Here is a 17,393-nt window from a genome sequence, read left to right as displayed (position 1 = left end):
AAGTATTGTCTTGGAGAGCTCTTAAATATACTACGTTTAAACAATATAATTAGAATTGTGTTAAAAAAATTCTATCATTAGAGTATAGTTTTATATCATTTGCACATTTTTTAATTATGATAAAAAAAATAGAAAACAAACATATGAATATTAATTATAGATAATATGGTGTACTTTTAAATATGTTATTAGTCTCACATTGAAAAATAATATAGGTGTGATAAATATATACTATGTATAAATAGTTGAATTATCCCACATCAGAAGATTATCATAAGGTGGGGTAATCCCATGATTATAAATAGGATTTATCCTTGGAACTTAGGTATCATCCCAAATGTATTGAATCTCTCAAAGTATACTTATTATATAAGAGACTTTAAACATAATCTTGAATTAAATGTTAAATTTTTAAAGTTGTAACATTTTTTAGGTGGGAGAAAGAGCGATAAAATGGTCAATATTATAACGGGAATTTTTCATGATACCCTCGAATTTTGGTAGATTATACATAATACCCCTAATTTTAAGTTTCTATATATAGTACCCTTTTGTTTACTTTTTTCATAACGCCGTTACTCCTATGAGTAACTAGATGAGTAATTGAGCATGCCATGCTACTTGTGTATTGTTATTTAGGTATTAAATGTTAGTTTATTAAATAAAATATGAATTTAGGAATTAGATGATGAAGTGTTTGTGTAATTGATAACAAAAGAAAAAGGCGTCACAAGTCATAGGAGTAATGACGTTATGTAATACCCAGGATATCTAAGGACTCTGTTGACTGACCTTGTTGACCAAACAGACCTTAGGGATGAATAGGCGAGGGATCAGGCTCTTAACATGAACTTTATAGGACTGTATACTCGACCTAGCAGAGACTACTCGGCCGAGTATCACCTATACTCGACCGAGTAGAGACTACTCGGCCGAGTATCACCTATACTCGACCGAGTAGAGCCTACTCGGCCGAGTACCCCAGTACTCGACCGAGTATGGCTACTGTCGAGACGTTAATATAAAATGCAAGTTCGCGAGATTCATTTCATTTCCCATTTCCTCGACAGTTCCTCTTTCTCTAACCCTAGCCTATCTCCCTCTCTTATCACCCCATCTCTTCACACCCTAATGTTTATAGCCTAAACCTCCACCATGAGAAGGACGGGATTCGCTAGGGAAGGATGGCGTGTGTGGTGGCCGTCTATGTCACCGTCGAGGCGTGTTGTTAGGATGCTTATTGGAGTCGTGCTGGGCTGTGTATGGATGTCTTACATGCTTTGCGACGAGGTAGGGTTTCCTACTCAGTTTTACTGTTAATTGTTATGGCATGATTGTTTCGTGATTATTGTTAACTGCTGATCATCGGAGTATGGGCATGGTTGTGACAGTGTTGGTGTGGAGAGGTTGTGATAGCTGTGATGCTGTGTGTTGTGATTGTGGTGGAGTCACTTGCGGGAGTGGCTTCACACCCTAGTTCGCCCTCCGTGGAACCCGCCACGCGAGGGGATGTGCACATTAAGGGACAGGGATTTGTTTAGTCGCTCGTTGATGAGTTGGACTTGGTGGGATCGGCTGCGGTTACCCACTGGCGGCGTGGATTACTTGTTGCGATGGGTAATCTGGAAGGGCTACACACTTCGGTGTGTAGTCGGTTACTATGTGAGATCGGGAGACCGGGGAGTGTGGATGATCAGCTAGTTACCTTATTGCTTGCCTTATATTGATTGAGTAATACTGACCCCGTGTTGTGTTTGTAAAACCTGCGGTGATCCATTCGGGGATGGTGAGCAGTTGGCTTAGCAGGTACTGTTGATTGTGGCTGCTAGGATTGGAGGGATCGAGTCATCACGCTACTAGTCTAGAGATGCTGTGTCATGAGTATTTTAGTTGTATCTTTGGTGTAAAGAGTTTGTATTGAGTCGCATTGTTTGAGGTAGATTAATATTTTATAATTGTTCTTTTATTGTCTAATTTGATCTACTTCCTCGGGAAACCGAGATGGTGACACCGTCATAAACTGGGATGGTCCTTGGTAAGGCGTCCTGGTGTGCGGGGGTGTTACAAAGTGGTATCAGAGCCGACGATTTTGGAACCTGAACCAATGAATCTAATAAATGTAGGGTGTCAACTAAAATGAACCTGGTGTATGTGCGTTGGGAGCCCCAGCCGATGCTAGATTTTGGGGGAGAAGGCGCCCTCATTTCAAAATCATGGCCCCATCGAACTTAAGCCAGACACGGGAAAAAGGGTAGCTACTGAGAGTCGTTGATTTCTTAATGATGATTGTTTTGTGCATCTATGTTTATGATAATATGTGTCAAGGTGTGTGGAAAAGTTTAGAGTGGGCGATGGAATGGTTGCGATGTGCGACCAGAGGTAAGTTAATCAATTTGTTAAACGATGATTGTGTTGTGTGGTGATTGCTGCCTGGTAAATGTGGTTAAGGTGTATGTCTTGTGAGTAGCGGAAGCTGTGATGATGTGTTATAGGAGCTAAACCATGCAAGTACAGTAATTAATTGTTATGTATGCTAAAAGGTAGGGTGCAGTCGTTTCATAGCAAAGTGAGGAATGAAGATAGAAATGATGATCGAATTGGTAGTGGATGTACAAAATACGTGTTGATATGTGTTTATGTGGTAGAACTAAGCTCTAATAGTGACGAGCTGGTTGCACGGAACTCCGAACGATGTTATTTATTTTGCAGGAACAATGAAAATTTATGAATTCCTCTTCACTTTTGGAAACTCGACCGAGTAGATTACTGTACTCGACCGAGTAGACCATACTCGGCCGAGTATAAAGCTACTCGACCGAGTGTCCGTTTGGTGAAAATTATAATCGCTACTGTCCTTGAAAACTCGACCGAGCAAGGAGGATACTCGGCCGAGTAGTCAACACTCGGCCGAGTATGCCCAACACTCGACCGAGTATTGCTGTAGCGGGACTTACACGGGTTATACAAAAACCCTATTTTCGTCCCATTCTTTCTTATTTCCGCCTCCCATCTTCACATCTCCTTCTCTCTAAAACTCCATACCCTTCCTTTCTCAAGCTTTTGGGATCAATCCTTGGTGATTAATTCGTTCTCCCTTGCTATAAACCAATCTAAGGTAAGGTTTTAATTCGATTTCTCTCTTTATTTTTTTTAAAGTATGGTATAATTTCAGCTATACATCGAATTTTCTTTGTGAGCATCTGAAATCGGGTATTCATCTTACTAATTCTTGGATTTAATCGTATATAAACCTCGTATATGCCCTTATTTAAGCAATTTCATGGTTTAAAATTTGATTTCTATATCCTAGGGTTGCTAAAAACGAAACCCTCTGTGTTTGATGTTTATCCTTTGGTTTGAGACAACTTAAAGCTTCTAATCATATAATTTGTAAGGTAATTGGTGATTTTCTGATAAATTTGTCTTAAAAGATCATTTCAAAATCTGTATACAGTTGAAAACAGTCCGTCTTTTGCTATAAGAGTTGTTGTGTCAATCCCCTGTTAAAACTTGTTCTTTTGCAGTATGGTGAAAACCAGAGGCTTACCCAACAAAAGAACTCGTGCTAATGTCCAGCTTGAGACGGGTCAGTCAAGCCGTGAACCTGTAGTTCCACCGGTGGAGGCACATCCATCGGTAATATTCTCTGATTTCAATCACCGTAAGGCTTTTGTGGCCCTTATGCGTCGTCCATTCCGTCCCACCCGCTGCATTAATCCTGGTATTCTTGAGACTTTAGGGATCAAAGAGGACATATTCCACATCTTTCGGATTCTGGGTATGGAGGGGTTATATCACCTGAGGAAGAAATCCTACCCCCACTTGACCTTGGAGTTTTTGAGCTCCTATGTTTATGACAAAAAGGTAAAGACTGTCTCTTTTCGTCTCATGAATGAGGATCATGAGCTTACCCTAGATGAGTTTGCTGACCATTTGGGTCTAGAGGCCGAGGGGGAGGGATATCTTAGTGATGTGGCCAAGAACAGCGGTGCACCTCTTTACCTTCCATACTTGACCGGCCGACCTACTCCTAGCGCCAGTTCCATGCTAATTAACGATGTTCAGCATGTTGTTCTCCGTATGTTCTTGAGGATGTTAACCTGCCTGTTGTATGCGAGGGATAACGTGAGTAAGCTTAATTCTCACGAGGTCATGTTGCTTATGTCTTATCTTAACCTACACCGTCAGAAACCGTTCTACAACAGTGCTCCAGGGGTAGTGCGCTCTAGTCTTGAGCGCATGGCACAGTCTGATACCCGACACATTGCTTGCGGGGCCATAGTGACCCGCCTAGCTCAGCGCCTAACAGATTTTGAGGCCCCACCTTCTAAGGGGAATGAGTATGTAGAGATTGTGCCTACCATGGACGCTCAGTACTGGCGTCAGAACAGATGGTTGAGGAAGATGGATGACGGGTCTTATGCCTGGAGGGTGAGGGGATCTATGTGGATGGTGCTTCCAGACCCAGCCCATCTCCCTGTGGTTGACCATTTGGCTGAGTGGGAGCCTTGTGCTATTCCTAGGCCTGCGCCCCAGACCTACCTGATTGACCCAAGGATCCTCTTGGACCTACCTGAGCCTATCACCGTGCCTGAGGGGCAGCAGCAGGCACCTCCCCCACCTCGAGAACGCCGTAGGGTGAGGCAGTCTAGGGTAGACCCGGTTGTACCTGAGCCCTCTTACTCCGCCCCTGACTTCTACCCTTACCAGTACTCGCCCTACCCCACAGTGCATGACCCCAGGATGCAGCCGAGTGACCTGGCTGAGCAGATCTCCACTACTTTGGTGCTCCGCAACATGCATGAGATGGCCCTTAACCAGGGCATAGGGACACAGCTAGCACGGCCTGTCTGGTGGAGGGGACCGGGAGTGGACATGGGAGTATTCCACAGTTACGGAGTTAACCCGAGTTACTGGAGACCTCCGGAGGAGACTGAGTTTGGCTGCCTTGCGGGACCGTGGGGAGCCAACTATGGTAGTCAGCTAGGAGGAGATTCATCAGCAACAGCAGCAGGTTTTCCAGGTGCAGGCAGTTCAGGCGCAGGTACTTCTGGCGCAGGTGGTGATGATGACATGGAGGAGGGTCCTCGTCATTGACCTTGTGTTGTTAGATTGCTTGGATTGGCTTCTTTGGTGTTGGATTTATTTCTTTTGTGTTGGATTTCTTACTTTTATATTGGATGTTTACTTTCGGGATTTATTAGTTACTATGGATGACTGTACTTGGCCTTAAGGCCGTTACCTTTCTCTTGGCTTAACTGTGGACCTCGTAGAATCAGTTATATTTTGTATTGTGGTAGTATGTTTGGATGCAGGTAACACAGGATGTTGGATTGCAATTGTTGGCTCTCTGCCTGTTACAACTCGACCGAGTATAGACAATACTCGACCGAGTAGGGCTTACTTGGCCGAGTATACATTTATACTCGACCGAGTAGAGCTTACTCGACCAAGTAACCATTCATACTCGGCCGAATTTTACTGTTACAGGGATGTCTTGTGATGTGTGCTTATTAATTGTCAGATGTATGTGGTTGTCTACATGTTAAAGTAGGTGGGTGTTTCATGGTATTATTTAGCGTAAACGGTCTACGTTGGTATGTACGTACTTGGGGTAGTATATCGATTTATGAAGATTAGACAAATTGTCACGGTCAAAATGAAGGATCTTAACTTGGTCATAGTACTGGAGGAGTTCTTATTTAGTGTGGGAATACTAAAACATAGTAAGAACGTGTCATAACTGCCCCCGAGTCATGTACATTTGCATGTTGATGGTTCAATGCAATCTATCGTAACTTCCCTGTTTGGTTACAGTTATAATCGGCCCAACGGGATAAATGAACCTGGTGGTCGGTACATGTCTAACATAAAGGCTAACGAATAAAGTGTTATCATTTGTTAACCTCACCTCTGGATCTATATAGAATACTTAATTGCTGTCACATTCTGTTGCTATGAGTCACAATCGTGTAATGTCATAGAGTAAGCTTCGTAATATTAAGTAAGGTCATTTATAGTTATGGGTAATGTCACAGTTGGGACGTATGTGTTGGTTCGCGGTACGGAAAGTGTTTAGCGGTGAACTTCGGGGACGAAGTTCCTTTAAGAGGGGAAGAGTAATGTCGCGTGAACAAACGATGAAACTATGTCTATAATATTTGAAATCGCTTTGATGTTACATTATGTTACATACATGTTATTGATGTTTCAGTGTGTTTCGTTGAAATTCCATTACGCTTCTTTGAAGTTGCATCTAGGTTATATTGTAAGGAGTATGAACGTGCGTTGAGCAATTCTGTATGAGTGTGTAGGACGTGTGCTTTTGGTGGTCGTTGTGTTGATTACACCAGATTGGTATACGGAAAACATGTAGTATGGGATATGAACGTACTTTGCTGTGAATTTATGATGGAGTATTTCCTGTACATTCTTTACTGTGAATTTATGATGGAGTATTTTCTGTACATTTTGTGTATGGTAGCTGTAATGGTATGATTGTTGGTTGAATAATGTGATGTAGTAATAGTATCAAGTACGGCCGGAGTCAGTATGTCTTTACGTATGTGGATTGCATTTTTGCGAAGCCTTGCTGTTGATGTCGTGGAGACTAAACTTCGGGGACGAAGTTCTTTTTAAGGGGGGAAGACTGTAATACCCAGGATATCTAAGGACTCTGTTGACTGACCTTGTTGACCAAACAGACCTTAGGGATGAATAGGTGAGGGATCAGGCTCTTAACATGAACTTTATAGGATTGTATACTCGACCTAGCAGAGACTACTCGGCCGAGTATCACCTATACTCGACCGAGTAGAGCCTACTCAGCCGAGTACCCCAGTACTCGACCGAGTATGGCTACTGTCGAGACGTTAATATAAAATGCAAGTTCGCGAGATTCATTTCATTTCCCATTTCCTCGACAGTTCCTCTTTCTCTAACCCTAGCCTATCTCCCTCTCTTATCACCTCATCTCTTCACACCCTAATGTTTATAGCTTAAACCTCCACCATGAGAAGGACGGGATTCGCTAGGGAAGGATGGCGTGTGTGGTGGCCGTCTATGTCACCGTCGAGGCGTGTTGTTAGGATGCTTATTGGAGTCGTGCTGGGCTGTGTATGGATGTCTTACATGCTTTGCGACGAGGTAGGGTTTCCTACTCAGTTTTACTGTTAATTGTTATGGCGTGGTTGTGACGGTGTTGGTGTGGAGAGGTTGTGACAGCTGTGATGCTGTGTGTTGTGATTGTGGTGGAGTCACTTGCGGGAGTGGCTTCACACCCTAGTTCGCCCTCCGTGGAACCCGCCACGGGAGGGGATGTGCACATTAAGGGACAGGGATTTGTTTAGTCGCTCGTTGATGAGCTGGACTTGGTGGGATCGGCTGCGGTCACCCACTGGCGGCGTGGATTACCTGTTGCGATGGGTAATCTGGCAGGGCTACACACTTCGGTGTGTAGTCGGTTACTATGTGAGATCGGAGACCGGGAGTGTGGATGATCATCTAGTTACCTTATTGCTTGCCTTATATTGATTGAGTAATACCGACCCCGTGTTGTGTTTGTAAAACCCGCGGTGATCCATTCGGGATGGTGAGCGGTTGGCTTAGCAGTGCATCGTTGATTGTGGCTGCTAGGATTGGAGGGATCGAGTCATCACGCTATCAGTCTAGAGATGCTGTGTCATGAGTGTTGTAGTTGTATCTTTGGTGTAAAGAGTTTGTATTGAGTCGCATTGTTTGAGGTACATTAGTATTTTATAATTGTTCTTTTATTGTCTAATTTGATCTACTTCCTCGGGAAACCGAGATGGTGACACCATCATACACTGGGATGGTCCTTGGTAAAGCGTCCTGGTGTCCGGGGGTGTTACACGTTATGATAGAAGTTATCAAATGGTATTCTGGTAAAGAAAAAGGTGAACACAGGGGTACCATTTGTAGAAACTTAAAATTAGGGGTACCATGTCTAATCTATCAAAGTTCAAGGTTGTCATGAGAAATTTCCAATAATATAATGATATTGTTAATTAAATTTTCATTTAAAAGAGAGAGATATCCGTACCAATAAAATAATAAAGGGGGTATTATTTTTTTATTGTTATTTTATTGCCACGCCATCAAACTTAACCTACATCTAACAGCCTTTATATTAGAGGGTACCATGGCAAAAAAATTGAACCTCAAGAGTATCATAGGCATATTCTTAAAGAATATTATAATGATATACTCCCTCCAATTCACAATAAACCTCCCATTTCATTTTGGCACAAAAATTAAGGAAACACACTACCCCACCATATAATTAAATTTGCACCACACAAATACACTACCACACCATACAATTAAATTTGGACCACACAAACACTTATCAAAAAAGGAAATAGAGAGGTTATTGTGAATAACCGAAAAAAGAAATAGGGAGGTTTATTGTGAATTGGAGGGAGTAGTTAATTAAATTTTCATTTAAAAGAGAGAGATATCCGTACCAATAAAATAATAAAGGGGGTATTATTTTTTAACTGTTATTTTATTGCCACGTCATCAGACTTAACCTACATTTAACAGCCTTTACATTAGAGGATACCATGGCAAAAAAATTGAACCTCAAGGGTACCATAGGCATATTCTTAAAAGTAGGGGTAACATGGAAAATCTGACAAAATTGATGGGTACCACGGGAAATTTCCGTATCTCAACTATGTTAAAAAAATTGAAGAAAAACAACGTACAAATATTAATGGAGAGTGCTTGATCATATTATTAAATTTAAATATAACTATTAGATATAATGAGTAGCAATTGTCCGTATTCGGTATTCGGGATCTAGTTGGATGTCGAACTAAGTGCAAAAAAGATGGTGTATTCTGAGTATGTTATTTGTCTCACAATGAAAAACAATGCAAATTTGATGAATATATACTAAGTATGAATAGTAGAATTGTCTCACGTCAGAAAAATAATCCAAGTTTGGTGAATATATTACTTATAAATAGTAGAATTGTCTCACATCGAAAGATTAGTATAAGATGGGGTGATTATATAATTATAAATAAGAGTCAACCCACGTATATATTAATCTTTTTTTTTGAAAGAGATATTTTAATAATATGTAAACAATTTCATTAGATATAGAATGTAAACATTAAACCCTTATAACGTTTTTTTTTTTTGTCTTATAAATAAGTTAATTACCCCGTTGCAACGCACGAGCATTCAAACTAGTAACCTTATGTAATTGATATACTTCCTCTCATCCAAACCAAAGGTAACAGTTGCTCTATCACACTTGTCGAGGCACGTTTTGCAACGTAAATATTTTTAGTTCAACATTATTAAAAATTATAAAAATTTGATATTCTTATAACATTTATGACGATAAATCAAACAAGATCTCACATTACTATATATTGTCTTATAGATTAAGAATAATATTAAAAATTCTTTACGATCATAAATAGTGCCAAAAAATAAGTGTTAGCTTTAATTTGGATGAAAAAGAGTATTTAAAGGGAATTTAGTTCTATTTTGCCGGATTGTGAGTAAGAGTAGGCGATCATAAACAAGTACGGTATTACTTCCTCCATTCAACTCCACTCTACCACTTTCCATTTTTTACACTATTCACAACTTAACATTCAATTTTAATTTTCTCTCAATACATAAGTGAAAATATATTCATGTCGGATCTTGTTTGATTCGTTTTTACGAGTACATTAAAAATATCTAACTTTTATAATTTCTGCAAATAAGTAGCTAACGATATTTAGAGCTTAAAACACACGTTGACAAACGTGAAAAAGTAAAGTGGTAGAGTGGAGTTGAATGGAGGAAGTATTACAAAGTTGACACTAGGCCAATACTATAATCGAAAATTATAACCGTACAAGACTTGATAGCATGATTTCTTTTAGTACAAATATCTTGATCCAATCATCGTCTACCACACCTTGAGAATTTCAACGTGACTACCATCAAATCTCAACTACCAAAATGGGAAAAAAGTCTCAATATCTAACCACAAAGTCTTCCGTAATCATTTTGCATGTCATAATTATATTTAGACCATCCCTAAACAGAGGTCGCGCTAATTAGGTCGCGATCCGATTTTACTCTTAATCCCACTTTATTTATCTTGACCTACTTTCACCCTCCCACGCAGAAGGTCACGACCTAGGTCACCAACTCAATCATTTTTCACTTTCCAACCAATTACATCTCTCCACATTATATCACCTTTTTCATATATATTTTTTTTATTAATTATTAATATTGTCAACTAATCATATATCGCCACATATAGGTCACGAGTTTGGTCAATTTGCTCCACCAAAGGTCACAAATTGACCTCTTCTCTCCAAAGGTCACCATAATTTTCTAATTAAGTGATGATTAATGTGACCAAGCAAGGTCATGACCTAGCAATTGACCTTGCTTGGACATGGTCTTAGGATTTACCTAAAATTTATGGAATAATTTAGGAGTAAATTTTAATGGGTGATAATCATTGGAAAAGTTAATTACTTGAGTAATTAGTCATTAATGATATGTTTGACATATAAGGGTAATGATTACTGAGTAGATGTTTTACTCCTTTACTCATTACCTAGAAGGAAGAGTGGGTAATGTATACCGAAAAGGGTAGAGTTACACCAGGTGTATGAGGGCTCTCATACACCACCAATGAAAACGTGCCACATGTCAAACTCAAAGAATCTGATTTATTCTAATTAATCCCTTGATTCCTTCATTAATTACCCTCCCTAATTAATGTCCTCGGTATTGTCATATATTTTATTAATTAAAAAAAACTTCTCTCCTAATTTTTATTTAACTCTTATTTATTATTAATATTTTTGTGTATTTCAATATTAAGTATGCATTTGTATACCGTATATTTATACTGAGGCGATACATTAATTAATACGTTATATTTGTACCTGAGCATATACGATACTGTATATTTCATAATTTTGTATCTCAGCTTCGTATTTATTATTTATCTTTGTAATATATTTTCTATAATTATTTTCGCTGATTATTTTTTATATGTATTTTTCGTTTTAATTTATTATTGAATATATTTGCGTTCTGTATTTCAAGGTTTTTTTTATTGATAAATTATTTTTGCATTTTATAAGGCACTGTTTTTACATTATATTTTTTTTTGTATAATTTCATAATATTAAGTATGAAATTAGTGAGTTAAATAAAAAAAATTAAAAATTTAATTTTTAATTTTCTTAAAAAAAATTATTGGACATAATTATTTAATAAAAAATTCTTAAAAAAATGTTAATAATAAAAATTTGTTGGACATAATTTTTTATGGTACAACTATTTTTATTTAAATACTTTTGTTTTTTACAAAAAGTACACAGAAAAAACTTGTTAATAAAACGTACCGCAACAAGGTTCGAACCTTAGACGTCTGGTTAGAAAATTATGTATCTTACCAACTGTGCTACACGAATTGTTTGTTGATAATATATAAGTTGTTATTTTTATTTTGTAATCATTAAGAAGATGAAAGGTCGTTAGGGTTTTCCCCACCTAACTTGCATTTGGCGGTAAACCATGCATTGATTTTTTTTTTTTGAGGGAAATATTGTATTATAAATATAGTCATTCCCTCCAATTTTTAATTCATCCAAAGTACATCTTCCCTACTAAATTAATTTAACTATCCTAAAGTGAAATAACAAAAATGTCGGAAGAGAGGAAAACTCATGCAAGAGACATTGTTTGCACGAGGTTGTTCATGAGAGAAATAATCAAGCAAGTTGGTCCTACAAATGTCCAAAATGCTTTAGCAAGAGCTAGTCCGGGTGACCATGGAAATACTTTCCTTGTCGATTTATTTGAGGAGGAATTTAATATGTTTAATTGAGGTAAATTTGAACTCGACAAAATGTATTGGAAGAAAATTGACGATGGGATAGAGATGTTAGCTACCCCTAAAGTTGATTCTTCCATTGTTAGGGTGGAGGAGGAAGAGGAGGACGAAGTAGTGGAGGTGATTGAGGTTATAGCAACCCCTCCTAAGCCGAAGAACTCCGGTAAAGCTATGGGGAAATCGCCATGCACAAAACCCCCCGACATCCTCCCTTCAAAGATGTCCAAGAAGAGGTTCGGGAGGACTCGTCCAAGAAGGCTCAATTCTAAGAAACTTAGATTTGATTCATTATGTTGGTTGTAGTCATTAGGTTTAGTATTTAAATTCTGTTTGTTGTTTTTTTTTTTCCCTTTGTATCGTCCTTTTTAATATTAATGAAAGTAATTTTCTTCTCATATTACCTTTCTTTTAATTTAATTGTCCTTATAAATTAAAATAAAAAAAATATAAACAAAAAAGGGTGACTGTTATCATACTCGATAAAATGGAATTAAAAAAAAAATAGTGTAACTCTTACTATTCTCCATAAAATTGAATTATTAACGTTTGTCTTCCCTATGCATCTTAATTTATTTTACAGAATTCGAAAAGGCAAGTAGATAAAATATATTAATGAACAATTATATTATTAAAAATAATAGTAAATAATATATATCATAATTTATTTACATGTTTTTAAATAATTGAAAGTAAATATTTTATGTAATTCGTAGAATAAAGTAACATATTAATGCCGAAACATATTTTTATCCATACAGAGATTATATTAGTCAAATTAGAATGTAAAATGTTAGTTTTATTAAGTTAAAATATTAAAATATAAATTTTATTATTGAAAACATAATATAAATACACAGTTACATTAATAAAGTAACATATTAATATAATAAATGAATATAAAAAACAAGTTTTAAAATATTAAAATATTAAAACAACAGTTAAATTGATATTAAAATATAAGTTTTTATTTGTTATGAAATAAAAAACAACAGCTAAATTGATATTAAAATATAAGTTTTTACTTGTTATGAAATAAAAATAACAGTTAAGAAATGAATGGTTTTACTGTTACTTAATTTATTTTGTTTATTAAGTGAAAATATTAAAATAGAAATTATGTTTTTGAAAATATAATACAAATGTTCTACATAGCTCGTCGCGTTGATGATCATCCAAATTTTAGCCCATCATGGATTGGTTAAAATAAAATTTTAGGGTTTTAAGGGTTTTTAGGGGTTTAGGGTTTGTAGGGTTTATTTGGGGTTTAGGGTTTATTTGGGGTTTAGGGTTTCTAGGTTTTTTAGGAGTTTTGGGTTTATAGGGTTTATTTGTGGTTTTAGGGTTTTTAGCCATATTACGATCGTATGTGTAATACGTAAGGTTAAGACGTAAATTTAAGACCTAAGGTTAAGATGTTATTCCAGTTATGGTTTAAGATCTTATCAATCGTATGTTATTATAATTAGTTAATTGTCCAGATCAACAGTGTAGTACTAATTTTAGCAATGTTTGATCAATATGAGTTTATATATGATCGGAACGCAAGACTTGATTAAGATACCTATGTCTTATGGTTTAAGATGTTATCGATCGTGCATTGCTATTGAGTAATCATAGCAATATACGATCAATACGAGTTTAAATACCTATGTATTATGGTTTAAGATGTTATCGATCGTACGATGCTATTGAGTAATCATAGCAATATACGATCAATACGAGTTTAGATACCTATGTCTTGGTTTAAGATGTTATAGATCATACGTTGCTATTAACTAATCATAGCAATGTACGATGAATACGGGTGTAGATACATATGTCTCAAGACGTAAGACATAAATTTAAGACCTAAGTTAAGTTGTTATCAATCGTATGTTGCTATAATTAGTTAATTATTCCGAACAACAGTGTAGGACTAATTTTAACAAGTTTCCAAGACTTAAGATGAGATCGTATGTTGCTATCGACTAATCGTTGCAACGTATGATCAATAGGATTGTACGAATTTTTTGGCGGGAAAAGGACAATTTAGGGTTAAAACAACATAAAAAGTGATGGTACTTAATAGTTAATCGTGGCCGTTCAGTTGTCAATAAAATATTAGATGATATTCCACATTAAATCGTGCCCGTTCATCCTATAAGTGACCAATCAAAAATAAAGCCACGGATTAGTAAATATTACAGCCTTTATAAGCATTTTTTTTGTTATCATATCAACTAAAACATAATCACAGTCTATCTCTAACTTCTCTCAATAATACTTGTTTTCATCTCTTGTCTATTAATTCAACTTCTCTCTCTCTCTCTCTCTCTCTCTCTCTCTCTCTCTCTCTCTCTCTCTCTCTCTCTCTCTCTCTCTCTTCTCTCAATAATACATTTAATATTCTTAATTTTAATTTAAATCTTATTTTTGTATACGTCAAGATGGAAAATGCGGCCGTTGATGTTGTTAAGATATCAATCAGAGGTAAACAAGCTTTGGTGGATGAGCTCCGTGTGACGGAGTTGGAGCATGTTTCACGGATGAAATCTCTTATGGAACGCCGCAACCGTTGGCATGAAATAGGTGTCAAAGATTTCGACAAATCACTCGAGTCCCTCATACAATCCTTCCTAAGTGACTATCAAAGGACATATGATTTCAGGAAGGACTTGGAGAGGGAGATCGGGGCCTTAGAGGCTATTTTGCCTTTTTTTATCTTAGAAATTAGTTTTATTTGTTTTCCTTAATATTGTAACCTTTAATTTAGTTTTAGTTTTTATTAATTTAGTTTTCCTTAATATTGTAATCTTTATTTTCCTTAATATTGTAATCTTTATTTTTTCTTAATATTGTTATTTTCCTTAATATTGTAATCTTAGAAAATTTTGTCTTTTAGCATTCCGAGGCGTCTTCTTTAATTTAATAGTTTAATTGCATTTATTCATGAACCACCAAATTAATTTAATTTAATTTATTCATGTTATGTTTCACCAAAGGTCCATCCTTATTATAAATACGGGGGAGTTAAAAGAAGAATCACATTTCTACCTAACCTTTTCTTACTCATTCATTTTATCTCTCTTTATCTTCACACTAAAAACTCAGAAATTTCAAATGGCAGGCGTAATTGGAGGCCTTAATGATATTATGATTGGATCTTTGAGTTTTTTGGAAGAACAAGTTTCCTTTCTCCGTGAACAGGAGTTGAAAGTGATGAAGATGGTGGTCGGGGCGATTGAAGTTCGCAACGATTGTTATGCAAAAGGCATAAAAGAAATGGAGAAGGAAGCGGATGGTTTCATCAAATCCGTGTTGGGTACTTATGAAAAATGTTACAAACTTAGGGAAGAATTTGAAGATGGTATTAAGACTTTACAGTCCTTAGTTAATAAGGATTAGGCTTAATATTGTATTTTTTTTTAAGTTTATCTTAATAATAATCCATTTTCGTTGTTACATTTTGTGGTTTAATCCTCTACTTTTTTTTTTAGTATAAATTTGAATGTTAATATTGCAACTGAAGAGACATGCATGTGGATTATTTTGGTAATGAAAAAGGATCTTCATAGATTTATAAAATATAATACAAACCATACTTATAATAATCATTACAAAATACGAAATATTAACTAAAATTAATTATAATCCAAGAGATTCAAGTTGAACAATCTCCCTTTCAATTTTCCTAATTTCTATTTGCGCTGGTTCGCGATTTGCCCTTACATAGCTTATCATATTATCCATATTTGCTTGCATGTCCGGCATCCCTCTTGTTATCGCCAAGTCTCGTACATGAGACGCTCTGGTGATTAGGGTTTTCAACTGAGTGTCAATCTCTCGCAGCCGAGCGAGAACGTTTCTGCGATCCATTGTGTATTGAACTAAGAAAGCAATAAACTGTCTATCCATCTGAAACAAGTTAATTAAATTAAGATGCAACAACCGCACAATCAGTTAAATAGATAGTTAAAAAATCGATATGGGTTTGGGATTTATTCAATAAAATAAATTGTGACAAAAACAAAAAACTCAAACAATAATTGAAGATAAAAGAATAAATACCTTGATTGAGAATGGAGGAGTATGGAAAATAAGATTAGGGTTTGTCTTTTGAAGGATAATTTTTAGATGAATGTCTTTTGCCTTTTATAATGGGAAAAGGTAGCAATTAGGGTTTTAAAATCGATTTTTTTTTTATTAAAAGTTGTGACTTGATGTGATTTGGAAGTCAAATCATTTTCAGACTTGTGACTTTATACATGCCGCCAGATTTTCTTACACACGCAACAACAATAGTTATTTCAAGTTGTGTTTAGTCAAATCAAATTTGAATTGTTCATTTTTTATTACTCTTTATGGTTTGTACTATGTCAAATCAATTTAAATTGTTCATTTCATTATTCTTTTTGTGTTATGTTTTGTCAAATCAATTTTAACGGTTCAAATATACAAGTAAAAGAGATGGAATTGAATAAAGTACATAAATGGAAAATACTAGACGTCCACAATTTATATAATTTAAATATTATACAAATTAAAAACTAACAAACCGAGATGAATACCCAAATAGGAAAAATTGTGGATTTGGGTACAACATCCATACATACATACTAAATTAATTTGAAAAAAAATTAACAATAACATTTTCAAGGGATTCATTCTCTTCCATGAGAATGATCCTCTCCTCCTTTGTTATTTGGAGGTCTCGTAAAGCATTGAATGTAGTCGTTGATCTTCATGCAACTGCAACTGCTCCGTCTCCGACAGGACCTTATGACTAATGCCCATCTCCCGAATCTTATCAAGGTAGTCGTTGATCTTCATCTCTAAATCGTCTAAGCGGCGGATGTAGTATTTGTTCCTCTCGATGTGTATCATTGTTAAGCGAATGTTCTTATCCATTTTATGAAAGAAGTTTGGAGTTTAAAGATTTAGGGTTGTTTAGAGTTTAGGGTTTTAAGAGATGGAGAAGGAAAATAGAAATGAATGGGAAATGGTTAGTTGAGAAACTATGGTTTGCATTTAGTGAATGTGTATTTATAGATGAGATAATGAAACAACATGTGTCTTTTCAATTGCCACGGATTTTATTTTAATTAATAAATTGAAATTAATAAATTTTGTTGAAGGAGTTGGAAGTTGTTTTTAAATAAATATGTTTAGGAAATGACATTTTGTCCTTCAATATTCCAATATAATGAGTACTTATTTAATTAATTTAATAATATGAAATTGTGTCCTTTAAAATTCTTTAATCGATTTTTTTTATTTATGTAAATAGAAATTATCGATTTTTTTTACTTATATGATAACGTTACTTTTTTAATCTCTTATATGATAACGTTACTTTTTTAATTTTATCCTGTTATATCTTAACCAAATAATTACCAAATTTATAGAAAAGTTTTTAAATTCTGAAATTGTTTACGTAAGATATATTTAATCTAAATTGTTCAAGTAAGATAAATTTAATTAAGATTAAATAAAAACAAATGCTAGTAATCATAACAATTCT

The sequence above is a fragment of the Silene latifolia genome, chromosome 5 (assembly GCF_048544455.1).
Source record: "Silene latifolia isolate original U9 population chromosome 5, ASM4854445v1, whole genome shotgun sequence".
NCBI classification, from domain to species: Eukaryota; Viridiplantae; Streptophyta; class Magnoliopsida; order Caryophyllales; family Caryophyllaceae; genus Silene; species Silene latifolia.
This window is presented reverse-complemented; position numbering follows the sequence as displayed.